Source organism: Moschus berezovskii, chromosome 24 (assembly GCF_049115385.1).
Source record: "Moschus berezovskii isolate FMDL1 chromosome 24, NW_MosBer_1.0, whole genome shotgun sequence".
Taxonomy (NCBI): domain Eukaryota; kingdom Metazoa; phylum Chordata; class Mammalia; order Artiodactyla; family Moschidae; genus Moschus; species Moschus berezovskii.
In genome coordinates, this window is record NC_142483.1 from 8889321 (window position 1) to 8900797 (window position 11477).

Below are 11477 nucleotides of genomic sequence, written 5' to 3' on the forward strand. Positions count from 1 at the left end.
ACAGGGCAGAAGGAACCCCCATGGAACCATAGCAGTTCCTTGAGGGTGAGGACTCCCTTACATGGAAGGAAGCAACTTGGAGCTTTTTAAAGAGTTCGGGACTTCCCTCGTGGTTCAGTGGCCAAGACTCAAGAACCGAGGCCAGGGAGGCCCAGGTTCGATCCCTGTTCAGGGAACTAGATCCCACGTGTCACAACAAAGACCTGGCTCAGCCAAATCAATCCATAAATATATCAAGAGTTTGCTCTTCCGATCTTAAGATCTGAAACCTGGGTCCCTGCTCTGGGCCACCGTAGCGCCATCCAAGGTCACTGAGCCCAACACCTTGAACAGGCCACCGGTCAAGGATCCCCCAGACTGAGGCTTCTCAGCGGCAGCGCCCGTGTGCCTAGTGCATGGTGCTCAGTGACCTGTTAGATGAAGTCTTCTGCAAAGAATTCTTCCAGTTGTCTCCTGGCTGCAACCAACACCTCGGGAAGTAACTCCCGGTCTCTCTGGTTCACCAAAGTCACGGGGAAAGGATGGGGCCTCCTCCACTTCCATGGTGCCACCCAGGGCTGACAGTGCTGCTGGAGCCCCCAGGCAGCTGAGTCAGGGTGGGGGCAGGCTTCCTGGAGTAGAAGAGCCAAGAGCCTAGGTTTCCCCGCGAGGCAGGGGTGGGGTGTAGGGTGGGGGTCGGGGGGAAAGGTGGGGCTCGGGATCACTCCCGAGGAGGGATCTGGTGGGGGCCACCTGGAGAGGGCTCTGGGGTGGGGGGGAGGAGGTGGCCCCTCCTCTCAGGGCTGTGTTTCCCCCTGTGCTTCTGCTGCCTCAGCAGGCTTGCCCAAGGTGGTAGGTGTTGAGAGGGTGGAGGAGCAGAGGAACCAACTCTCCCTGAGTTGGGGTATGGATCAGGCCCTCTGGAGCTATATGCCAGCCTCAGCTGTTACTTGTGGTGACTTCCAGCCCCTCCATGCCTGTTTGTTGTTGCTGTTGAGTCGCTAAGTCGTGTCCGACTCTTTTGCGACCCCATGGACTATAGCCCACCAGGTTCTTCTGTCCGTTGGATTTCCGAGGCAAGAATACTGGAGTGGGTTGCCATTTCCTCCTCCAGGAGATCTTTCCAACCCAGGGGTTGAACCCACCTCTTCTGCATTGGCAGGCGGATTCTATACCCCTGAGCCACCTGGGAAGCCCCCAGGCCTATTTACCCGTCTGCAAAATGGGCTCAGTAATGGGGTTTCCTGAGGACTCCATGGAAGGTGATTTTTGCTGCTCTTTGGATTTTGTCTGTTGTTTCCGAGTTCTGTGGAGGTTGAGAGATGAACCCACTGGACCCTCTGTGTTGGATTCACTATAGTCAGATCTGGCATTTTTGAGCACTTACTGGAACTGTCGTAAGCTCCTTAGGTATATTGTCATTTCGTTCTCATACCACCCTGCTATTAGCTGTGTTTTGCAGATAATGAATGTGAGCTTTCCATCCACCCATTCCCTCACCCAGCACTGCTCATCAGATGCCCGGTGGCCTGGGCTCCGGGTCAGCCCACACTCGTCAGCACACCTGGCTTCCCGAGCCAGCCAGATGTCTGGGCAGGCCTTGCAGCTCCCAGACCTGTCGTCGCACCCTCTTTCGGCCCCGCCTGGCCACTTTCCCCACTCGCCTGGCTAGCTTGGCGGCTGAAAAGGCTTGTCAAGCTTCCCCCTCCAACCACAACCCAGTTGTTTGGGTGCCGGCAAATGCCAGGCTGGTGAGCAGACCCAGCTTCCACCGGCCCAGCTGCCCTTGCCCTTAAGGTGTAGGGTAGGCGTGGGGCAGGGAGTAGGGGAGAGACAGGCTGGGAATTGCTGAGACGGAACTGTAGCTGAATCACAGCATTAACTCACCCAGAACTGTGTGTCAGTCGCTCAGTTGTGTCCGACTCTTTGTGACCCCACGGACTGTAGCCCGCCAGGTTTCTCTGTCCTTGGGATTCTCCAGGCAAGAATACTAGAGTGGCTGCCATTCCCTTCTGCACGGGATATTCCCAACCCAGGGATTGAACCTGGGTCTACCGCACGACAGGCAAATTCTTTACCATCTGAGCCACCAGGGAAGCCCAGAACTGGGGCTCAGGAAAACAAACACATATGTGTGTCCGGGGAGAGACCCAGCATCCCTGGAACATGAGTGGCCAGGAGGTGTCCTCTACCCAGGTGTAGGCACAATGTACTTCCCTCTCCAAACTTGTGTTCCCAACTTCTCCCCTTATTCTGAACCAGTTGTTCAGAACCCAGCATGAGCCCAAGGAAGAGAAGGCAAGGGCGAGTTTCCCCGGATAAATTAGGAAGTGAAGTCTCACGGGAATCGAGTGGTGTTTCAGTCACCTAGAACTGGCTTCTGGGCTCAGGGAGCTGAAGCCCAAATCCAGAACTGATAGACTTAGGAAGGCAGCGTGGACGTGGGAGGACTCAGTAAGGAAACTGAAGCGCAAACATCAACTCCCACCTCTGCTGTTGGTTGCCAAGTAAGCAAAAGTGACTCACCTATCGACGAGCATGAGTGTCCTCACCCCTGAGATGGGAGCAGCACCACCACGTGAGAAGCAAGCGAGGATGACCACAGAGGAGACACCAGCAACCGCAAAACCAGTCCTCAGCAACCCAACCCCACGGGAAAAGGGCTATGAACAAAGGGGTTTGGAAAACACTCTCTCCTCTCTGGAAATGTGTCCCACAGGTGAAGGATTTGGAGAAGCCCTGTAATAAGGAAAGTATGTGGAAGTTGTTTTAATGCCGGGTTTCCCCAACTTGACCCAGGAAGGAAGCATTCTGTGAGGGTGGCGCTCTGAGTGCCCTGCACGTGGACATCAGGGGGCTGTGGTGTTTGGAAAAGGGCAAGTTGTCCACTTCCGTGGGGGAGAGGAGTCGACTAAGAGAAGGGTGGCAGTAGCCACCTGGAAAGCAGGTGGGCCTTCAACACGCTCCTACATTGGTGGGTGGAAGTGGACACGGACACGGCTGCACTGAAGGCAGGTGGACCAGGCCAATTAAAATGTCAAGGTCTCCACCGCTTGATCTCCAGCAACAAATCCACTTCTAGAACTTATCCTGCCTAACTGCTTGCACTGAACTGTATGAACAAAAATCTTCACTGAAGCATCATGTGTAAATACTAAAAGGGGGAAGAAAAGTGAACAATCGAGACATGCAGCCCGAGGGGAGCATTTGAGTGATGACTGTCTATGCATAGGGCAGCCACGCATATGGCAGCCTGGACCGTTACCATGGACACAGCACAGCTGTGCGCCCCATGGGCAAGACTTCCCAGATGCGCACTTCCGCAGAAAAAGAACTTTTTCTCCTCTCTCTTTATATAATACACACACACATAAAATATATATGTCTGACTTTTTATATTCATGAGTAACACTTCAGTGAACATTCTTGTATATATACTTCATGTAAGTATTTACAGAGGAATAAATTCCTTGGAAGGAAAGTTATGACCAACCTAGAGAGTATATTAAAAAGCAGAGACATTACTTTGCCAACCAAAGTCCAGCTAGTCAAGGCTATGGTTTTTCCCGTGGTCATGTATGGATGTGAGAGTTGGACTGTGAAGAAAGCTGATCGCAGAAGAATTGATGCTTTTGAACTGTAGTGCTGGAGAAGACTCTTGAGAGTCCATTGGACTGCAAGGAGATCCAACCAGTCCATTCTAAAGGAGATCAGTCCTGGGTGTTCATTGGAAGGACTGATGCTAAAGCTGAAACTGCAATACTTTGGCCACCTCATGCGACGAGTTGACTCACTGGAAAAGACTCTGATGCTGGGAAAGGTTGGGGGCGGGAGGAGAAGGGGACGACGGAGAATGAGATGGCTGGATGGCATCACCGACTCTGTGGACATGAGTTTGAGTGAACTCTGGGAGTTGGTGATGGACAGGGAGGCCTGGCGTGCTGTGATTCATGGGGTTGCAGAGAGTCGGACACGACTGAGCGACTGAACTGAACTGAACTGAAATTCCTAGAAGTGAAATTGCCATATCAAAAAAAAAATTTAATTCATGTTGATGCTTGGCAGAAACCAGCACAATATTGTAAAGCAATTATCCTTCAATTAATAATAAACAAAATTTAATTATAAAAATTATGCTATTTTTATAAGTTATATATATAGTATAGAGAGATAAATGTAGACATGTAGATATGGATGCATGCATATATGCATATATTCATTAGTTTAATATGCAAATAAACATTCATGTACTATATAGGTAGACACATATATACAACCTACTTATACAAAGATGTATGTGTGTGTATGTATACAAATAGAAATGACACACATCCATCTTCACAAGTACCAGATATCAATACTATACGTACATAGAAAAGAATCTAGAAAGGGACATGACAAACTTAACAGAGGCTCTCTCTTCAGAGGGACATGTGTGATTAGGAAGAAGGTGAGAAGGACAATGACACTTAACAGCATTACCATCCTGTTTTTTGTTTTAACAGTGAACCACTTTCAAAAGTAATGAAATTGTCTTTTTTTTGGCCAAGTCATGCAGCATGGAGGATCTTAGTTTCCCAATGAAGGATTGAATCTGGGCCCCCTGCACTGCAAGAACGGAGTCTTAAACACTGGACCACCAGGGAAGTCCCAAGATGTCTTAAAAAAAAACCCACTAAAACTAGACTGAGGAGGATGGCTTTGCTTTGGCAGCCAACTCAAAGCCGTTGTTTTTTTGTAACCTGAAACCACGGGTGTTTGTTATGAATATAAGCATCAAATGACTATTGGATCCCAAGATTCATTGCTTTTGGTTTCAATATAAAAATCACCTTTTTTGGTTTGTATTTGAAAAATACCGAAGATGGTAATAATGTGTAACACACCCCTTACAAGAATATATTGAAAGAAAGATGTCAGAACTACCTTCGTTAAACTGACCAGTCTTCTCTCTGAAAATAACGCTCCTAACAGTCTGCAGGGAACAGGGTGGCGCAGATGCTGAGTGGAAGTCTTGTGAGGCTGTGGGGCACTCTCAGAGTCTGTCTGTCTGTTATGCGTTCACGGACCCTGGTCTCCGGAGCACTCAGCCTAGAGGGGGCATGTGAGCCAGCACTGCCCACCTGCCCTGTTCCCACCCCCATTGACCACTGTGCATGGTCCCCAGGCCCTGCTGCATCACTGGCCTTCTGGGATGCTTTGCACGCTTTTGCAGTGTATCCTTTAGCAGTTCACCTAGTTGGGTTTTCCGGGTGGGGAGCTCACTGCTCTTGTTTATCTGTGGCTCTCTTCCTTTCACTCTCATTGCTGTGAGGTGGCTGCCAATTGCACATTCTAACTTGGCCACCTGCACTTTGTGGACAGCCCCCTCTGGTCTTACGTCTCCCATTGTTGCTGGTGAACGGCTGTTAAATTGTCCCTGTGTTAAGTGGCTTTCAATCCAGAATGAGCCCAAGATCCTGCGTCTTTGGTTTTCTGCCCACATTATGTGCCCGGCTGTGGCTTTCTTCTCATTTACTCTGTTTAGGATTCATGGGTTTTCTTGATTTTGTGGATTCAAGTTTTTCATCAGGCACTCTTCCTTTAAAAATTAGCTTTCTTCCATTGTCTCTATTCTTTCCTTCGGGGACTCAAACTTGATGTAGCGAGACCTTGTCATTATGTTCTGTTTCTTCTCTCTTTCCACCTCTTTCCTACTCTCCTCATCAGTATAAGTACGAGAAACATCTGTCTTACTGTTACATTCTAAAGAATTTTCTGGCATATTTCTCCAGTGCGTTATCTCTTCAGTTGGGTCTAATCTGTAATTTAACTCATCAATTGAGTTTTAAATTTCAATAATTATATTATTCATTTTTACAAGAATAAATGAATTCTCTGGAAAAGAAAGGGCATTCCTCAGGCGTGTCAGCAAAGGTGAGAACAGGGGCACAAGAAAGGGAGAGGAGTCCTGGGTCAGAGGGATGGGGGTGCTGTCCAAGCCCATTCTTTATTAGATGAGACCTCTGCTGCCAATTTCATGGATGCCTAGTGTGCGAGAGCATCAGGGGTGCCAGGCGGGAGGGGACCGGGAAGACCCAGCCTAGGGTGTGTGGATTTGAGCCTCCCCATTTTTAACCCAAGATCTCAAAAGACTTTGTGATTCTGGTCCATTGGACTGTCAAGTTAATGCAGGTAATCTTGGAAACAGTGGTAACAAGACCGAATTGGAACAAGCTTCTGGCTCTTATGGGCTTCCCTTGTGGCTCAGCTGGTAAAGAATCCACCTGCAGTATGGAAGACCTGGCTTCGATCCCTGGGTTGGGAAGATCGCCTGGAGAAGGGAAAGAAAGGCTACCCACTCCAGTGTTCTGGCCTGGAGAATTCCATGGACTGTACAGTTCATGGGGTCACAAAGAGTCAGACATGACAGTGATTTTCACTTTGGCTAATTATAGACCACTCCAAAATGTGACCCTCCTGGCTTGGCTTTTGTTGAATTTGAAGATTCTGGAGATGCAGCTGATGCTGTCTGAGAGCTAGATGGGAGAACACTGTGGCTGCCGAGAAAGAGCGGAACTCTTGAATGGTGAAAAGAGAAGCAGAAATCGTGGCCCACCTCCTTCTTGGGGTCGTTGCCCTCCAGACGATCACGGGAGGAGTCCTTTATCTCCATGCACATCTCCAAGATGGAGATGTTTTTCCCGCAGCTGGAACAGTTCCCTTTCCAGAGAGAGAAGAGAGAGATCACAGTCCCAGGAGAGATATCACAAGCTGTCTGGTTCTTTCTAGATCTTTCTAGACCTAGCAGGTCTAGGTCAAATGAAAGGAAATAGACCTCTGAAGTCCAGAAAGGCACACAGCTAGTTAGGGGCAGAGCCAGGATTGAAACATAGGCCTCCTTATTTCTTGGTTAGGGTCTAGCAGTTGGTCAGGACCACCCAAGAGGGAAGGGATTAGATACTGAAAAGACTGAGATGGATTCCAGCCCGTGTCATCCAAAATAAACTACGAATGAAGTATTGAGAGACCCAACAAAGCTCAGTTGTTCTCCCATGGCTACTTTGACTTATTTATTTTTAAAAATATACATTGATAACCCACCTGAATCCTCCTCTTTTTGTTTCCCCTTTTGGTGCCCCTGCTTTGTGGTACACGAAGCACACTTTCAAACTAGGCTACTAGGAATTGCAGCCTGAAAAGGGAGCCACAGCTTTGCCTGCACTGGAGCAGGCAGGACGGCCTTGAATTCAGCTGGAAGGCAGGGAGGGGTGGGGGGCTCCCGGAGACGCGCAGCTCCTCCCAGACGCTGATTCCGGGAAGAGCGTCTGGAAGGCAGATGCTTGAGGAGGTTAACGTTGGGGCACCGTCGCCACCTGGTGGCAGAGCCTGGTTATTGCCACGATCGCGCCTACAAGCCCAGAGAAAGGAGAGAACAAAGGAAATGTGGGCGGAGGCGCCAGGCTGAGCGATTTGACTTGGCCGCAAGAAAAGCTGAACCGCCTTGTCCATCCCTGGAAGGTGCTATCCTCCGAAGTGCTGATCTCCTGGTTCTCAGAGTGTGCAAACAGGGAGCCCTGGGCCTTACACGACTTCCAGGCGTCATCACATGGAAATTAGAAAGACCACAGTCCTGAGATCTTAGAATCATCAAGGTAATCCCCACCCCCCATCCCTGCCGCCAGGTCACTGTCACAGGGGCTGAGAACTGCCGGAGATCACCGAGCTCCAGTCGCTGTTCCCGCCTCCGCCCCCGCCCAATGTGGGCAGCCTTTGTTCACCAAGGTCTCAGCGACATTCCGGCCCCAGGCGGCGGAGTTTACCTTATCTCTGTGGCCCTCCCTAGGGGCACCGGGCCTTCGGACCCATGCCCTCTCCCTCCCTCTCTCCCGCCCCCTGCTCCCCTTCCCTCGGGTCCCCGCCGCCACCGAGACTTCTGTCCTACACCTGTCCTTTCAACTGCCGTTTGCACATCTGGGACAAGTTGCTATCACCAGTCTGGCTATTTCTCCGGGGCAATCCCCTCGCGTTCACCCCTGACCACCCAGAATCTGTACAGTCCACTGTCTTAACCCGCCCTGTCCACGCGGGAGGTGCTCAGCACTGCTGTCCCCTCCTCCTACGATGTTTTCTTTCGAAATAACATCATACTTCCAGAAAAGTCGCAAAAATAGTACAAAGAAGTCCCTTACCGCTTTGGTGGTGATTTAGTCCCTAAGTCATGTCTGACTCTTGGGACCCCATGGACTGTAGCCCGTCAGGCTCCTCTGTCCGTGGGAGTTTTCATGGGTTGGCATTTCCTTCGCCAGAGGATCTTCCTGACCCAGGAATCGAACTGGGGTCACCTGCATTGCAGGTGGATTCTTTACCAGCTGAGCTAAGCCCAAGGTGATGCTAGTGGTAAAGAATCCACCTGCCAGTGCAGGTAGACCTAAGAGACATGGGTTTGATCCCTGGGTTGGGAAGGTCCCCTGGAAGGGGGCATGGCAACCCACTCCAGTATTCTTGCCTGGAAAATCCCATGGACCGAGGAGCCTGGCGGACTACAGCATATAGGGTTGCACAGAGTCGGACACATGCCAAGGGTTCACCCAGTTCCTCAGTTTAGGAGCGTGGGTCCCTCCCTCCCAGCCTCACCAGGTCCTTACGCCCACTGCCCTTCTCTCCAGTGCCCTTATCACTCCTCACCAGCCAGCCATCCTCTGCTCTGCCCTCAGCGACTGCACTGCTTCTCACAAGCTGGTTGTTTAAAGTGTGGTCCTGCAGCATCAGGAGAGCTTGTTAGAAATGAGGACTTCAGGCCCCAGCCCTACAGAATCAGAATTTTAACCTGTTCCTCTTGCAATTCTTTGAGAAGTCCTGCTCTCAGACATCCCTGAAACAGAAGCCCCTAGCTCCACATTGAAGGCGTGTCCCTCTTGGCTGCCCCTGACCCCTAAACCTCATTCTTACCTATGTTCAGTGAATGTGTGCTTATGTACCATTCAGTCCTTCGTGGAATGCCCTCTCCTGAGACTTCAAGATAAGGCTTAAAGGTCACCTCTTTTATGCTTCCTGTCACTCCTCTCGGGTGCCATTTCCTCTGAACCTTTTATTGTAGATTGTTATACCCAAGTATTACTCCCAAAGGCTCCTGATCTTTAAGTGACTATTCCATTCATTAGTCAGTGAGCTTTCTGAGGGAGAGCCTGAATCTTATTCGCCTCCTTATCTCCAGGGCTTGGCACAATTCAGATGTCTGCTGAATGAGCACACAATAGAAACAGCTCTCCATGGGCTTCCCTGGTGGTCCAGTGGTTCAGAATTTGCCTTGACAATGCAGGGGACATGGGTTTGATCCCTGGTGTCTCTAGCCCATGCACCGCAACTGTTGAGCCTAAGTGCCCTAGAGCCCATGCTCCGCAACAAGAGGCCATTGTGACGAGAAGCCCCTATTTGCCGCCCTCAAACAGCAGCAAGTACCCAGCGCAGTAAAAAAAAAAAAAAAAACAGCTCTTCTTCCAGGTAAGTCTTCCTTCCCAGTAGACCTGAAGTGGGTACTGGGGTATCCAAACGTTGGGACAGAGGTGGCCACAGGGCACCTCAACAGCCCTTTGTGATCCCTGAGATCAGGCCCCAGAGAGAAGTGGCTTACTTGCAGGTTCCTTTCTGGAGAGTCACCCCTGACTCATGACCTTCCTGGACAAGTGCCCTTACGTGGTTCAGTGTGAGCGGCAGAGTAGTCAAAACCAGAGTTGCAGATGAATGCACACAAAATGGAGAGACTTAGGTGAAGTTTTAAACATGAAAAACAATTATGTACCTTTCTACTTAGGAAACAGTCATGCCGGTAAAGGATAATGGTTAGCTCAAGAAGGACGGGGGAAGACTAGAGGGTTTATAACCAGGCTGGGATAGGCAGGGGACTTCAGCCATGCTGTTCATTCTTAAGCTGTGTGTGGAATATGAGTGCTGAATTATTTTTTATACGTTATGTCCTCTGAAAATTCTTACCTGAACCAAGGCATCACGCCTGGCACACAGGTGCCCTCTTTTCTTTAAATGTGTTGTTTGCCCAAGGTTTTCAGTTAACCAGCCCTCAAACTTGTGGGTGCCCACTGTTTACTACGTGTAAACTTTCTCCATGGAGTGCTTCCAGCTCTAACAAGCAAAGTTCAGAGGGCAGGGTGAAAACAGAATCCCACTCTGTGATGGAAGCCTAAGATGAATGTAGGTAAGGCTGGGGTTATATCTTAGTACATGGGCTACAGTTCAGATTTCATTTTATAGGCAATAAAGAACCATTAAATTCTCAAGGAAGAATAGTTTGAACTAATTATTCATTTTAGCAAGGTGACTGTGACAACAGGCCAGATAGGAGACCAGCTGACTTTTGCAATAATCCAGAAGTACTGCCTGCTAATTTATTTTTATTTTTGGTTGTGCCACGTAGCATGCGGGATCTTAGTTCCTTGACCAAGGACTGAACCTGTGCCCCTTGCAGTAGAAATGTGCAGTCCTAACCACTGGACTGCCAGAGAATTCTCTCAAGGTAAATTTAAAAAGCAATGTGTCATAGGTGAAAAGACTGGCTGAGCAGATATTGAAGCTGTGTGATTGGCAGAAAAGTCTACTTACTTTTATAATTTCTCATTCAAAAAGGTAGGCATCTTATAGAAATCATAAACATATACTGACATGACAAGTAAAAAAACCTTAATTACCAGAATGGATACTTTGTCTTCGCATAGTTTTTCATAAATGAATAAAGTGCTGTGTCACTTCATATAAACTGGGTAAAAGATAGGTCCAAGGAAACTAGCAAATGATACAGAAAGATGTTGAAGAGTTCTAATAACATTTCATTGTGAATGACTGAGAAAAAGCATATCTAAATTAACATTTTATACGCTTTCATTTTTTTCCCAGTTTTTTTTTGGGGGGCGGAACTTTCTACTTTGTATTGAGGAATAGCAGATTAACAAGGCTGTGATATTTTTGGGTATTTTATATGCTTTTAAATGTGTACAAATAACATATATTTAACGGTTTTTGCCATGCAACTTAGCTTGTGGTCTAACTAATCAGAATGTTCAAATCTTCTCACTAGGAATATGAGGTCTTGTCTTTGGGAAGGTACTGCAGGACGGGATGGGTTAAATAGACTACAGCCATGATTTTACATGCGGTTGAAAATCACCTGTCTATATATATATAACTCTCTTTAAATGTTTGCGTATATATACATGCATACATATGAGGGTATGCCAACCATCCCAGTATTCTTGCCTGGAGAATCCCACGGACAGAGGAGCCTGTCAGTTAGTCCATAGGGTCACAGTCGAACATGACTGAAGTGACTCAGCATGCACGTACACACATATAGCCTCTATAATAAGCAATAGTGTGATAAGAGTTGAGTGCACAGTGGGGTGGAAGTGCTTAGCCATGTAGGATCTCTGCATGGTTAGGGTTAATAAGCTGTCTGGGAGAGGCAGTGGGGAGACTAGTGCTCACTCTGGGGATGTGCTCTCCCTTCC